The sequence below is a fragment of the Dendrobates tinctorius genome, unplaced genomic scaffold (genome assembly GCF_039654945.1).
Source record: "Dendrobates tinctorius isolate UK_male_01 unplaced genomic scaffold, ASM3965494v1 ptg000226l, whole genome shotgun sequence".
In the NCBI taxonomy this organism is placed as follows: domain Eukaryota; kingdom Metazoa; phylum Chordata; class Amphibia; order Anura; family Dendrobatidae; genus Dendrobates; species Dendrobates tinctorius.
This window is the reverse complement of record NW_027361893.1, coordinates 1,830,293-1,846,767: the sequence shown is the minus strand read 5'-3', so window position 1 is coordinate 1,846,767 and position 16,475 is coordinate 1,830,293. Positions and strand designations below refer to the sequence as shown.

The following is a 16,475-nucleotide window of genomic DNA, read 5'->3' as shown; positions in this document are numbered from 1 at the left end:
ATCGACAACTTCTGCTGCCACAGAGGGAAGACATCATTCACCAGGGGCCGGTTCTTCACCAAGATCCAGGAAGACTTCACCTGTCAGCCTGGATCCTTAACGGCAGATCCTGAGGGCTCGAGGCCTGTCAGACCAGGTCATATCGACTAGTCAGGCCTGCAGAAAACCCGTAACTTCTGCGATATACCACAAAATTTGGAAAAGATTCTGTCTAGATTGTGGCAGGCCCGACTCAGCGGAAGGAAAACCAGACATCCCAAAGAAACTAGATTTCCTTCAGGCAGGCTTTAATAGAGGACTTAGGCCTAGCACACTGAAGTTCCAGATCTCGGTATTAAGCGTCTTTCTTGATTACCCCTTGGCCTCCTATCCCTGGGTAATAAGATTCATCAGGGCAATTCAGAGGTTACGTCCCACAATCAGGAGGTCAGTCCCCCCATGGGATCTTAGTCTTGTCCTGCGGTCCCTTTGCTTAGATCCCTTTATACAGAGCCAGGAGATGCCCATTTCACATCGAACCATGAAGGTAGCATTCTTAGTGGCGATCAACATCGCAAAACGGATAAGTGAGATACAGGCGCTATCTATCCGAGACCCATTTCTCCGAATCTGGGAGGATCGAATAATCGTGAGATTAGACCCCACTTTTTGCCCAAAGTTGTGTCAGTCCAAAACTTAAACCAGGAAATAATTTTGCCTTCCTTTTGTGAGAACCCATCAAATGACAAAGAAAGGGCCCTGCACGAATTAGATGTACACCAGGCAGTTATTGATTACATCAAGGCCATGCAGGGTTGGAGACAGGACCATAACCTGTTTCTACTCTTTGGGGGGGAAAAACAAAGGGAAAAAAGTCTCAAAAGCCTCCATCGCGAGATGGATAACATCGCTAATCAGTTTAGCCCATGTCTCTAAGGGGGTTCCTCCCCCAGAAGGGTTAAAAGCTCACTCAACGCGAGCATTATCAGTTTCCTGGGCAGAAAGGGCAGGGGCTTCAGTAAACCAAATCTGTAGGGCCGCAACCAAGTCCAGGTTGGAAACATTCTGTAAGCATTACAAATTAGATGTATTATCTAACCAACAGACTGCTTTCGGGAGAATGGTTCTCCAGGCAGTCATCCCACCCTAAGGGGATACTTTGGTAGTAATCAAGGTAGGGGACCACCAGAATGTCTGATTCACGCAGATGGGCCATAACCTCGGCTATAACCTTAGTGAATACCCGGGGGCAACTGCAATGCCAAAGGGAAGGGCAACATATTGGAAATGCTGAACTGACCCATATAAATGAACCGCCACTCTAAGGAATCGCTGGTGAGCTGCATGGATGGGTATATGGTAGTAGGCGGCTTAACTCCAACACCACCATAAAGCAGTTTTCAAACTACAATTTTATCGTGGAATTGTTTCCATCTTGAACGGGCGTATGACCGGAAACTCATTGAGGGTTTTAAGATTGATTATAGTCCTAAAGGAGCAGTCTGGTTTACGGACAAGGAATAGAGGGGAGTGAAAACGTCTGACCCTTTCTGCCTCTGGTACTTCAGTCAGGACCTTTTTGCTGCATAGGTCACGGATTTCGGTCTCCAGGGCAGCCTGCTCCAATGGGGAATACCTGAGTGGGGTGATACTAAATCTGTGTTGGGGGACACAGGAGAATTCTAACCGTACTCCTGAGGCTATCAACCCCAGGATAAGTGAACGTATATTTCCCTATAAAATTGAAATTTATTAATCTCAATTTAAAAAACACACCAACCCAGTGAAAAACTGGTATATAAAAAATACCATAGGATAAAAACCCTAGCCTAGAGGATACCCTACAATAGAACTAAGCTTTATTCCTCCCTGGCCGTGGAGGTTGGCACCCTAGTAGGACGATTTTGGCGCCCCCACTCAACGTAGGCTTTCCCTCACTCCCCTATTTCACCCTAGCAAGAAAGGTGGGAAAACAATGTCCAAAAAGGGCAGAGGTGAAGTAAGCCTTGAAACTAGATGGGTACCCAATAGGTATAGCATAAACCAAAGTACATGACCATTTTTGTTTCCCCGTAGATGGTACGGTTCATCAGAAGGTAGTACTCAAGTGAATGCTGGCTGCCATAGTAGATGATGACGCGCCGCAGCCCCACACATGGTGGACTTAAATAACCACCACCAATTAGTTGGCCCCGATAAGCTCCGCCCACCCTATCGCGGGCAAATAGACCGGGTTACACATTATGCTGCAGACAGATGTCTCACCAACCCCCCCCCCCCCCCCCCAACGAGTGCCGCTTTTTTCTCCTTCATTTCCGGTTACTCATACTGCCACGCTCAGATCAGCGTGGCTCGGGTGTCCAGGAAGTACCCTGTGCTCCCAGATAATGGGAGCGTATGTCACATCCGCCCACTCCACCGGAAATGTCCTGCGCTCCAGACAGTGGAACGCAAACAGCGCTCACTTCCTCATTGAGATCTCATACCAACAATAGAAACGGATCACATGATTTAATCCAAATAATGGGAGATCTCAAAAGCGCTCACAAGATGCAAAATCAATATTACACCTTCTTGGGGGATAAAGCAGCAGTTTAATGTATCATATATTAATATATCATAGAAAAATCAAACAAAGCAGAAAACATATTTGCATTAATCCAATAAAAAAGGCCATAATAGGGGCATGTACAAAACATGCATGTAGTGTGCTGTCTAAATCACATATATCCTATCACGTTGTGGACTCCATTGAAACACAAAAGGTATATATTTTCTCAAATGAAACATGCATAAGAGAGGCATTCATTTAAATCTTTTGGAGATCTGATAAATCCTCTCCGACTGTATTAGGTTTATCAGGTCCTTAAAAAGCATTGGGGGATCCCTCTTGCAGACCCAAGTGTCAATAAATTCATCTCAGCCAAACCAGGTGTGAAGTACAGGAAGGGCCGGTCTATTGGTGATCGTTTGGTCCATAGTCTTTATCAGAAACCCGCTGGGACTGGTACATGGCTTGACAGAAGACCTATTGGATTCTATAGATGTGGCAATTGCTCCAGATGTAGTATGATGGCTCAAGGAAAGACCGTCTGTAGTGCAGCCAATGGTTTTTTCAATTAGAGACTTTGGGAATTGCAGGTCCATAGAGATGGTATATAAGGCCACCTGTACCTGTCCCCTGGACTATATTGGAAAAACCAAGAGAGAGCTGAGTGTGGGGGAACACCGAAATGACATTAAACACAGGAGAGATACACCACTAGCCCGCCATATTAATGAGACTCATGCAGGCCGCTTATTGGAGTTATCTTTCACTATGGCGGAGCTTGTGAAGCCTAAAACGAGAGGAGGAGATTTGGACAGACTAATATTAAAACGTGAGGCTGAATGGATATTTAGGATGCAATCCCTCTCTCCTAAGGTTTAAATGAATGCCTCTCTTATGCATGCTTCATTTGAGAAAATATATACCTTTTGTGTTTCAATGGAGTCCACAACGTGATAGGATATACAGTGGGGAAAAAAAGTATTTAGTCAGTCAGCAATAGTGCAAGTTCCACCACTTAAAAAGATGAGAGGCGTCTGTAATTTACATCATAGGTAGACCTCAACTATGGGAGACAAACTGAGAAAAAAAAATCCAGAAAATCACATTGTCTGTTTTTTTTTCATTTTATTTGCATATTATGGTGGAAAATAAGTATTTGGTCAGAAACAAAATTTCATCTCAATACTTTGTGATATATCCTTTGTTGGCAATGACAGAGGTCAAACGTTTTCTGTAAGTCTTCACAAGGTTGCCACACACTGTTGTTGGTATGTTGGCCCATTCCTCCATGCAGATCTCCTCTAGAGCAGTGATGTTTTTGGCTTTTCGCTTGGCCACACGGACTTTCAACTCCCTCCAAAGGTTTTCTATAGGGTTGAGATCTGGAGACTGGCTAGGCCACTCCAGGACCTTGAAATGCTTCTTACGAAGCCACTCCTTCATTGCCCTGGCGGTGTGCTTTGGATCATTGTCATGTTGAAAGACCCAGCCACGTTTCATCTTCAATGCCCTTGCTGATGGAAGGAGGTTTGCACTCAAAATCTCACGATACATAGCCCCATTCATTCTTTCATGTACCCGGATCAGTCGTCCTGGCCCCTTTGCAGAGAAACAGCTCCAAAGCATGATGTTTCCACCACCATGCTTTACAGTAGGTATGGTGTTTGATGGATGCAACTCAGTATTCTTTTTCCTCCAAACACAACAAGTTGTGTTTCTACCAAACAGTTCCAGTTTGGTTTCATCAGACCATAGGACATTCTCCCAAAACTCCTCTGGATCATCCAAATGCTCTCTAGCAAACTTCAGACGGGCCCGGACATGTACAGGCTTAAGCAGTGGGACACGTCTGGCACTGCAGGATCTGAGTCCATGGTGGCGTAGTGTGTTACTTATGGTAGGCCTTGTTACATTGGTCCCAGCTCTCTGCAGTTCATTCACTAGGTCCCCCCGCGTGGTTCTGGGATTTTTGCTCACCGTTCTTGTGATCATTCTGACCCCACGGGGTGGGATTTTGCATGGAGCACCAGATCGAGGGAGATTATCAGTGGTCTTGTATGTCTTCCATTTTCTAATTATTGCTCCCACAGTTGATTTCTTCACTCCAAGCTGGTTGGCTATTGCAGATTCAGTCTTCCCAGCCTGGTGCAGGGCTACAATTTTGTTTCTGGTGTCCTTTGACAGCTCTTTGGTCTTCACCATAGTGGAGTTTGGAGTCAGACTGTTTGAGGGTGTGCACAGGTGTCTTTTTATACTGATAACAAGTTTAAACAGGTGCCATTACTACAGGTAATGAGTGGAGGAAAGAGGAGACTCTTAAAGAAGAAGTTACAGGTCTGTGAGAGCCAGAAATCTTGATTGCTTGTTTCTGACCAAATATTTATTTTCCACCATAATATGCAAATAAAAGGAAAAAAAAACAGACAATGTGATTTTCTGGATTTTTTTTTCTCAGTTTGTCTCCCATAGTTGAGGTCTACCTATGATGTAAATTACAGACGCCTCTCATCTTTTTAAGTGGTGGAACTTGCACTATTGCTGACTGACTAAATACTTTTTTTCCCCACTGTATGTGATTTAGACAGCATACTACTTGCGTGTTTTGTACATGCCCCCATTATGGCCTTTTTTATTGGATTAATGCAAATGTGTTTTTTGCTTTGTTTGATTTTTCTATGATATATTAATATATATATGATACATTAAGCTGCTGCTTTATCCCCCAAGAAGGTGTAATATTGATTTTGCGTCTCGTTAGCGCTTTTTCTATTGTTGGTATGAGATCGCAATGAGGAAGTGAGCACTGTTTGCGTTCCACTGTCTGGAGCGCAGGGCTTTTCCGGTGGAGTGGGCGGATGTGACATACGCCCCCATTATCTGGGAGCACAGGGTACTTCCTGGACACCCGAGCCACGCTGATCTGAGCGTGGCAGTATGAGTGACCGGAAATGAAGGAGAATAGCTTAGTTACTCACCGATAACGGTGTTTCTCGGAACCCATGACAGCACCACGGAGAGAGGGGATCCGCCCTTCAGGGACAGGAACCTACAGATAAAAAGGGCAGTACCTCTCCTCCGCCTTCAGTTGGTTACAGAGCATCAGAGGGTCTCCAGGTTAGTTAGACAACAGAAATATATGCACAACATTATAATATTGCTTATCAGAAGCACCGTGCCTTAACGGAAACACTCTACTAACAGTAAAACGTGCTCACCACACTCGTGAAGGGGAAGGGAATAAGCGGGTGCTGTCATGGGTTCCGAGAAACACCGTTATCGGTGAGTAACTAAGCTATTCTCTCTCACCCATGACAGCACCACGGAGAGAATTTCAGAGATTGGTAGCTTAGGGAGGGACCACCGCCTGAAGGACCCTTCTCCCGAAGGTCAGGTCAGATGTAGAGGCTAGATCTAATCTATAGTGCCTAAAAAAGGTCGAAGGTGATGACCAGGTGGCCGCCTTACAGATTTGTTCTTGCCAGGGTACTCTTGGATGCTTTGAGCCCCTTCCGAGGACCCTGGAAACATACAAAGAGAGAGCCTTCCTTCCTACACTTTTTGGTGGCCTCTAAGTACTGTACTAGGCACCTTTTAACATCTAAAGTGTGGAACTTTTCTTCCCCCTTATTTTTTGGATTTGGGCAGAAGGAAGTAAGGACTACCTCCTGGGACCTGTGAAAATGTGATGACACTTTGGGCAAATAGGCTGGGTCAGGTTTTAAGATAACTCTATCCTCTAGAATTTTTGTGAAAGGAGGCCCCGCTGACAAGGCTTGAATATCGCTTACTCTTCGGGCTGATGTTAGTGCCACCAGAAGCACCGTTTTAAGAGATAGGACTTTTAGGGGTGCCGAGTGAATTGGTTCAAACGGAGGGCCTGTCAGTGTTGAAAGTACAAGATTCAGGTCCCATGATGGTAATCTTTGACTGGCTATTGGCCTCGATCTGGTTGCGGCTTTAATAAACCGTGCTACCCAGGGGTCACCTGCCACATCATGGTTATAGAGGGCGCCTAATGCCGCTATTTGTACTTTTAATGTGTTGACCGCCAGACCCTGTTCTAGGCCCACTTGTAGGAATTCTAGGATTTTATCAATCTGAACCCCGTCCTGAACCTTTGCCCTAGAGGTGGATAGAAATTTTTTCCATATTCTACCATAAGCTCTCATTGTAACTGGTTTCCTACTCTTTTGTAGTGTAGTTATCAGGTTTTCTGAAAAACCCCTATCCCTCATCAGTGCCCTCTCAAATTCCATGCTGTTAAATGGAGGTTCGGTGCCTGAGGATGTAGCACTGGGCCCTGCGATAGCAGGTCCGGGAGATCCGGTAGGACCCACGGGTCGGTTACTGAGAGCATTCTTAGCCACGAAAACCAGGTTCTTTTGGGCCAGAAGGGGGCTATCAGTATCATTCTTGCCCTGCCTGACTTTCTTTAGGACTGCTGGAATGAGCATGATTGGGGGAAAGGCATATGTTAGATTCTGTGTCCATGGGAGCATAAATGCGTCCAGAGTTAGAGGATTCCCCCTGGGATCTAGGGAGCAGAAGGCGTCTACTTTTTTGTTTTTGAAGTCGGCGAACAGATCCACGTCTGGGGTCCCCCACATTTTTACAATCTGCCGAAAAATGGACTGCTTTAGTACCCATTCCCCCTGTCGCAATTGGGTGCGGCTCAGAAAGTCTGCCCTTTGATTCTCTGTACCGCAGATGTGTAGGGCTGTCAGAGATAATAGGTTTGCCTCCGCTAGTTTGAGGATTTTGGCGGATGTGTCCATTAGGGTTCGGGACCTGGTTCCCCCCTGATGGTTTATATAGGCCACTGTGACCCGATTGTCCGAAAGGATACGGACATGGTGGTTCTGGAGTAGGGGTAGGAAGTGTGATAGGGCATAGCCTACTGCTAGAAGCTCCTTTTGATTTGAGGAGGCTCTTAGTTCTTGATTTACCCATTCGCTCTGAGTCACCTCGTTGTTCATGTGCGCTCCCCATCCTGTAGGACTGGCATCTGTTGTCACTACGTGTGTTATCTTTGGTGCCCAGGGGATCCCTTTGGACAGGTTCTCCTGGTTTCCCCACCAAGCTAGGGAATGAATAGTGCTTGAATTTAGGGTAATGCGACCCTCTAGGTGTCCCCCTACTACTGCCTGGTTGGCCAATACGTCCCACTGGAGATTTCTCGTGTGTAACTGAGCCCATTGAACTGCTGGTAGGCAGGCAGATAGTGAACCCAACAGTGACATGGCCTTCCTTAGTGTCATGGAGGGATTTTGGATTGCTCTTGCTGTAATTTGAGCGATCTTCTCCTTTTTGTGGTTTGGGAGGCGACACTCCTGAATGTTTGAGTCTAGTGTTAGGCCCAAGAATTCTTTTACCCTGCTCGGCTCCAATCTTGATTTTTTTAGATTTAGAAGCCAGCCCAGGTCTTGTAGAGTGTTCATCACCCGGTCTCTCTGTTCCCTGCATTTTTGAGCTGAGCTGCCCGCTATTAGGAAATCGTCTAGATACGGGATTATTATTATATCTTGTTCCCTTATATGAGCCATCATTTCCGCTACTATTTTGGTGAATACTCGCGGGGCTATCGATATTCCGAACGGCAGGGCTCTGTACTGGAATTCTTTGACCTTGCCTTTTATTGAGACGGCTAACCTCAGATACTTCCTGGAGTCTTTGTGGATAGGGACGTGATAATAAGCGTCGCTGAGGTCCAACACCGTCATGTATCAGTTTGGGAACAGGACTTTGGTGGTAGATTTGATCGACTCCATTTTGAAGCTCTGGTTCTTGACGTATTTGTTTAGCTTTCTCAGATTTATAATTGTACGAAAGGTGCTGTCTGGTTTGGTCACTAGAAAAAGAGGGGAGTAGAACCCTCTGCCCATATCCTGCAGGGGGACCTCCTGGAGGACTCCTTTTTTTACTAGGCCTAGAAACTCGCTTTCTAGCGCTTCCTGTTCTCGCATGCTGGATCTCAGCGGCGTTGTTACATATTTTTGAGGCGGGAGAGAGAAAAAGTTTATCCTTAGGCCCTCCTGGATTAGGTTTATTATCCAGGGGTTTGTTGAAATCCTCCTCCAGGCTGGAAGGAAAAAGGATAACCTTCCTCCCACCCTTGGCGTACTGTCACTTGGAGGGCTTTTTGTCCCGGGGAGAGTTATTAAAGAAGAAGCCTCTATCTCTTCTTTTATCATCCCACTTTTGTTCCCTTGGTGGTCTTCTCTGAAAAAACCTCCTATTCCAAAGGGGTCTTTTAAATGCCGCTGGCCCTAAATTTGGGAATCCTTTTTTCTTGTCCCCTGCTTTCTGGAGGATGTCATCTAACGTTTCCCCAAAAAGGAATTTTCCTTCACAGAGGATGGAGCATAATTTCATTTTGGTCTGAAGGTCCCCTGGCCAACTTTTAAGCCATAGTGTCCTTCGGGCCGCGTTTGAAAGTGCTGCTGTTTTGGACGACAGTCTGACTGAATCGGCCGATGAGTCTGCTAGGAATGCAGCCGATCCCCTTATTACTGGGATAGAATCTAGAATTTTATCTCTAGGTGTCCCTTCCTTCAGCTGTTTCTCAAGTTGGTCCACCCATACCATTAGGGCTCTTGAGGTACATGTCGCCGCTATCGCTGGCCTGAGGTTACCGCCTGCAGACTCCCAAGCCCCCTTTAGAAAGGTATCTGCCTTCTTATCTAGGGGGTCCCTGAGGGTGCCCATGTCCTCAAAGGGGAGGGCGAATTTCTTTGAGGCTTTAGCGACTGCCACATCGAGTTTCGGGGCTCTGTCCCAAGACGTGGATGCCTCCTCCTCAAAGGGATATTTCCTTTTAAGGGAAGGGACTGTAGTATTTTTCCTGTCTGGCTTGTCCCATTCCCTTTTGATTAGACCCTTGACGATTTCGTTTAGCGGAAATACTCTCCGTTTTTTCTGGCCTAGCCCCCCGAACATTATGTCCTGGACTGTGTTATCCGGCCTCGGGTCCAATACCCCCATGGTAGATCTTACAGCTTTCACCAGTTTGTCTACCTCTTCTAGGGGAAAACAATGTCGTCCTCCTGTTTCCTCGTCTGAGGATGAGGAGCCGGATTCTGAGGATTTAGTCGAGATTTCTCCCGATGTGGAAGAGTCTGACTGGGAGGTTTCTACCGTGTCTTTTTTCCTCGTTTTATCCTTATGTTTAAGGGATTCGAGGGCACTCTGGACCTCTGATTTAATTGCGGCCCTTAGGTCAGATGCGAAATCCGGAGTCTCCTGACAAACAATTTCTTTTGTACAGGACTCGCATAGTTTTTTCTCCCATGATACCGGTAGGGGTTTAGCGCAAGTGGGACATTCCCTGTTCTTCTTTTTAGCCTTCTTCTTTCCCTAATAAGGGAGAGGGATTGCATTACAAGGGTGACATTCACGAAGATCACTTACCCCAAAAAAAGGCGCACGGCTGCAGATACCGGTTCGGGAGACGGAGTCAGATCCTGTATAGGCTGATCTCCTGGTGGCGTTTTGCTCCTCGCTGCTGACGTGCTACGCCGCGTGGAGTGACTGCTGGAACGGCACTCTGTGTTTCATTCCTTTTGTCGGTGGTGGTGTTGGTGGTGCTGCTGCTGTTTCAGCTGCTGCCTCTGCTCCTGTTGCTGGTCGCTATCCTCCATTATTAGGATCGCTTCCAGCCAGGAGTTTCTGCACCTCACCTTTTTTAAACTTGGCGCCGCGTGACGTCACCGCTCCCCCTGCACGCGCTGGTCGGGAAGCGCGCTCCTGCGCATGCGCCCGGTTCCGGGACCCGGAAGTCGTTGGTCTACTTCCGGGGCAGCGGCCATCTTGGTACTCTCCGTACCATGGCGCTGCCCACGCTCCACCGGGTCCCGCTGAGCCCCAACCTCCTTTCCGGAGCGGCGACTCCGGTGTCTCTCCCCCCCGCTCACTCGGCAGCCCGCATCGGCCCCGGCGGTGGCGGCTTCGGGCACCGCACCTGCCGCGACAGGGGCCTCCCCGCTGCCGATACCCGGACAGGCCGGCCCCGGACTCCTCACAGGTACGCCGTACCGTGGGTCCCTCCGTCAGGGACAGGAACCCAACTGAAGGCGGAGGAGAGGTACCGCCCTTTTTATCTGTAGGTTCCTGTCCCTGAAGGGCGGATCCCCTCTCTCCGTGGTGCTGTCATGGGTGAGAGAGAAAAAAAAGGGGCGCTCGTTTATGGGGGGAGGTGAGACATCTGTCTGCAGCATAATGTGTAACCCGGTTTATTTGCCCGCGATAGGGTGGGCGGAGCTTATCGGGGCCAACTAAACAACGGTGGTTATTTAAGTCCACCATGTGTGGGGCTGCGGCACGTCATCATCTACTATGGCAGCCAGCATTCACTTGAGTACAACCTTCTGATGAACAGTACCGTCTACGGGGAAACGAAAATGGTCATGTACTTTGGTTTATGCTATACCTATTAGGTACCCATCAAGTTTCAAGGCTCACTTCACCTCTGCCCTTTTTGGAAATTGTTTTCCAACCTTTCTTGCTAGGGTGAAATAGGGGAGTGAGGGAAAGCCTACGTTGAGTGGGGGCGCCAAAATCGTCCTACTAGGGTGCCAACCTCCACGGCTAGGCAGGAATAAAGCTTAGTTCTATTGTAGGGTATCCTCTAGGCTAGGGTTTTTATCCTATGGTATTTTTATACACCAGTTTTTCACTGGGTTGGTGTGTTTTTTAAATTGAGATTAATAAATTTGAATTTTATAGGGAAATATATGTTTACATGTTTGGTTTATCATTTCCTAAGAGATCCTTACTTGAGCTTTATCAACCCCAGGATCCATTTGCTATTGGAAAATTAGGGACCAGGCTGGGTAGAAGGCAGCTAGCCTACCTCCTACCGGAGCAGCTGGTCATTGGGGTGGTTTCTTAGCTTCACGAGATGCTCCTTCCTGGCGACCCCCTCCTCCAAACATAAATCCTGTATCTCTCCTTTTTTCATCCCATTTGCCTCGATCTCCAGACAACCTTCTACCAAAATATCTTTTCCTGGTGAAGGGACGTCTGTAAGAAGGGGTCAGCAGACTGGGAAATTTCTTTTTATCGTCCCCAGCTTTTTCCAAAAGTTAATCCAGAACTGGGCCGAACAGATATACTCCTTCACACGAAGTGGAGCAGAGACGGGATCTGGCCTAGATGTCCCCTGGCCAACATTTCAACCATAGAGCCCTTCGTGCTGCATTTGACAGTCCTGTGGCCTTGGCCGTCATCCTTGCTGAATCTGCCCAAGCACCGGCTAGAAAGGCTGCAGCATTCTGAGTCATTGGCAGGGTCTTAAGGATGGATTCTCTCGAGGCTCTGTCTGCTAATTGGGATTCAAGCTGGTCCAGTCAGACCATCGTGGATCTGGCTATGCAGGTAGCAGCAACCGCTTAGGGCGCCAGCTGACATTTCCCAAGTCCCTTTCAGAAATGAGTCCGCTTTCTTATCCAGCGGATCCTTTAAAGAGGCCATGTCATCACAGGCATAGGTCTCATTCCTCCCGATTCCCGCGGGACAGACTAGATTTCTAGTCTTTATCCCGCCGTCCCGGCTGGGAAGCTTTCTATCCCGCGATCGCGGTGTATGACCGCAAAATACAGCAGAGGCCGCACACAGTGCGGGGATCGCCGCGTCACATCCACAGGGAGCACAGAGCTCACCTCCAGCCCAGCCCCAGGAAGCAAGAACCCGGAACTACAGCTACCGTATATCACCAAGGAGACGCGCCCCCATCCTGCCTCAAGTGCCCAGAGAGCGTGTGGTGCTGTGAGGACGCGGTCAGGCGCTCAGGTCCACGGAACACGCTGAGTCTGGGGGGGGGGAGACAGTGGAGTCTCGGGGACAGAGAGGAGTCCGGAGGGGACAGAGGTCTGGAGGGGACAGTGGAGTCTGGGGGAGAGAGAGAAGTTCGGAGGGGACAGAAGGGACAGAGCACTATAGGGGTCAGATGAGTCCAGAGGGGACTGAGGAGTCTGAGGGAGAGAAAGGAGTCCAGAGAGGACTAGAGGGGACAGAGGAGTCTGGGGTGGACAGAAGAGAACAGAGGAGTCTGGGGTAGACACAGGGGTTTGGGGTGGACAGAGGGGACACAGGAGTCTGGGGTGGACAGAGGAGAACAGAGGAGTTTGGGATGGACAGAGAAGTACAGAGGGGACACAGGAGTTTGGGGTGGACAGAGGAGTACAGAGGGGACACAGAGGTTTGGGGTGGACAGAGGAGTACAAGGGGGAAAGAGGAATCTGTGATGGACAAAGGAGTACAGAGGAGTCTGGGGTAGACACAGGAGTTTGGGGTGGACGGAGGAGTACAGAGGGGACACAGGAGTCTGGGGTGGACATAGGAGAACAGAGGAGTTTGGGGTGGACAGAGGAGTGCAGAGGGGACAGGAGTTTGGAGGGGACAGAGGAGTGAGGAAAAGGTGTGTGTAAATGGGTGTGGCTTAAAATGGGTGTGGCTAGGGGCATGGCGCCGCCGCCTTTATCCCTCTTTGCATTCTTCAAAAGTTGGGAGTTATGGAGGACTTTTTGGAGCCTTTAGCCACCGATGCATCCAGTTTTGGGGCTTTATCCCATCTGTTCACCAAGGGGTCCTTGAAGGGATATTTCCATTTGAAGGCCGGTGGTAGGGATCCCCTTTTCTCTGGCTTCTTCCATTCTCTTATTTATCAAGTTTTGCAATTTGCCATTTAGTGGGAAAGATTTGCGTTTCCTTGGGTCTAGGCTGCCGAACATCAGGTCCTGAGCTGAAAGTTCCGGCTTCATGTCAGCTACCCCCATGGTAGACCTTACTGATTTGACCAATTTGTCCATTTGATCTAGGGCGAAGCAAAACCGGTTGGAGGAGTCTTCATCCAAAGACGATGCCGAAGAAGAGGCAGAGGCCTCTGAAGAATATTCGCCCTTCCTAGGGGCAGCTGAGGAGTCTGACCCCGAAAAACTTGCTCCACTTCTGCTTTTAGAGGATTCCCCTTGAGACAGGGATTTTAGGGAATCCTTTACTTCTGTCCTAATAATCTCCCTCAGGTTTGCTGTGAAGTCAGGGGTTTCTTCCACCACTACCGTTTCCCCCACTTTTTTTTTTACCCCCTACTGTCTGTCGCACACATGGCTGAGGCTGGTTTCACACTTGCGTTTTTTTGCGCAAAAAAAAGCATGCGTTTTTTTCCCCTATACTTTACATGGGTGCGCATACACATGCGTTTGTACACGCATGCATTTTTTTGTAGTGTGTGCTCGGTGCACAAAATGCATCTTGTTGCATTTTTTGTGCATCCAACTTTTCCCAAAAAAACGCATGCGCACGTAATGTGTTTTTTTTCACCCAAACACCCATTATAGTCTATGGGTGCGCGGACGTGCGCATGGTAATGCGCACGTCAGCACAAAGAACGCATGCGTTTTTAAAAAGAAAAAAACATGCTCAAAACCGCAAAAAAACGCACACAAACGCATGATGCGTTTATGTGCGTTTGCACTGCGCAGTGCAAAAAAACGCAAGTGTGAAAGTAGCCTGACAACTTTTTAGGGTAGGCGTCTGGCAAGGGAAAACTGCAAAGGGCAAATTCCCTGTTTTTCATTTTACCAGAGCATTTCTTCCCCTAGAGAGAAAATATAAGGGTACATTCACAAAGCTCTCTTACTCAAGCAGTAGAAGTAGGTACCGGATCATGGGGTGGGGGTGGGGGGCGGGCTGAATCCTTTAGCCTGGAGGAACTCTTTTGGCTGGACTGACCACTTCGTCCTCGGTTTTTCAGCTGGGGGTTTGTACGGGGCCTCTCTGAGGTGCTCTCCTGCCCCTGCTCCTGTTCCAACTGGACCATGGGAGCTTCCGACTCATCCATTGCTGCAATGGGCAAAAAGCAGCCCTGCAGCGTCTCTGTGGCCTTTTTGTAGTCCTCCCCTGGAAATCCGGGTCAGCAGGGCTGTGGCCAGGTGCGTCACCCCCCCGTTCAGGGCGTCTCCTGGTCTACCCCACTGTGCCCCGCCCCCGCGCCGCCGCGACCCGGCAGCGCACACAGGAGAAAAGCCAGCTGCCATCCCTCTTCCGGCCAGGCGTCCCCGGTCGCTTGACTTCCGGCGCTCGAATGAACGCGCAGCGACGCGCCGGAGGACAGCGGCGTGCACCATGGCCCGACCCGGTACGACCCCAGCTCTGTGAACGCCAAGCCGGCCAGTGCCAGGCAGAGGCCCGGACCGCAGGACAACCCGCACCAGGATGGACCCGGGGGGGAGAAAATACTTTCCGGCGCTGGCTCTGGAGACGGCCATCCTCCGGACCCCGCTCCGCACACCATCGTGGAGCCCTGCCCGGACCCACCGTGGCACTTCCAGGGATCCTGTACTGAGACGAGGTAGGAGACCCCCCGCTACATGTGGTGGTCAGCTGGCCTGGGAATCCTGATGATCGAAGATGGACGATCTGTAGGGAATCCTGTCCTCCAGGAACAGGAAACCAACTGATGCCGCCCTTTTGTATCTGTAGGTTTCCTGTCCCTGAAGGGCAGATCCCCTCTTTCAGATGGTGCTGTCATGGACACTCGAATAAGTATTGCTGGAAGGTTGATTTTACAGCCATACAGGACACTACATAGCTAAACTATCTGAGTAAGGAAAAACTGCCTAGCTAAATAGCTAAAAACTACCGTAGCTGCTAACAGTGCCGGCATCAGGAGCAGCCGCTCTGCGCTGTTAGGCTACTGTCACATTAGCTTTTTTTAGCGCTGCGCTTCGTGCTCAATAGAAACGCATGAAAAAAAAACGCATCATGCGTTTGCTTTTTTTTAGGCGCATGCATTTTAACCAGTTTCTAGCCATGTTAACTCTTAAAATGCATGTGATTTTAAATGCAGGCGTTCGTTCCCATAGACTGTAATGTGCTTTGTCGCATTCCATGCGTTTGACACAGGTTGGACGGACCAAAAATGCAACAGGTTGCGTCCGGCGCGCCTAAGCATACACTACAAAAAACTCATACTAACGCGTGCAAACGCTAGATCATGTGCCCCCCATGTTAAACATGGGGTGCATGCGCATGGATGCGCACGATGCGCTGCACTAAAGACGCTAATGTGAAACCAGCCTTACAGTGTCAAAATGTTGCTAAAACAAGATGGCCGCTATTGATATGCCGAGGGACATGTGATTTCAGCAGCTAATGACACAAGCCGTTGGGTCAGGACATTGTGGATGTTTCCGGCGCCATGATTGGTTAGCCACAATGTGCACACATAAAGTTAGGAGAAAAAAAAAAAAAAAAAAAAGACTGTTTACAAGCACGCCGCGCCTCTGAGCTCTGTAAACCCCCTCCCCTCATCAAACACGTGCCCCACACTCATGATACACCACCATTATAGTTACAAAAGAGCTGAAAATACTTTTGTGGCAACACACATTTTCCTGCACTTTTTAATCACATGTTTCCAATTTTTTTTTATATCTTATCAAATTTTGCTCACGTTTACGATCACGAATCCGAATGTTCCATATTTGTGCCGAATTTATGCCTGGCGATCGTTTTCTGAAAAAGTGTGTTCATCATTATTACTCACCTGGGTAGTCATATGTAGGAATCTCCTCTTCACACCGCTCATCATCTCTTACATATGTCTCTGTAGCATTAATATGGGTCAGATCTTCACCCTGAAACAAATATTATAAAAGTCACAGACAGATGGAGAAGTCACATCTATGATCAGCTCTAATCCTGCCATCTCCACCGCTCTCATTACACAAGTATAAAACATATAATACTGGTGGATAAAACAAGACTGAGCACAAGACCTTCACAGCCGTCTACACATCACAGGGGAGATCTCATGTCACCTTCTCTCCATCTACCTGATGATCCTGAGGAACATTGGGATCTCCTTGTTTACAGTCCTGTGGAAGAAGAGGACGGGGACATCTCTCTGGTGTTGTCCTCTTACTGGATAGATCTGGAGGAAACACAT

General features: G+C 48.4%; 1 pseudogene; it reads right to left on the bottom strand.

Annotated features, from left to right (window-relative positions):
• The window catches only part of LOC141059308 (uncharacterized), a 44,930-nt pseudogene that overhangs the window by 12,862 nt on the left and 15,593 nt on the right, over positions 1-16,475 (bottom strand).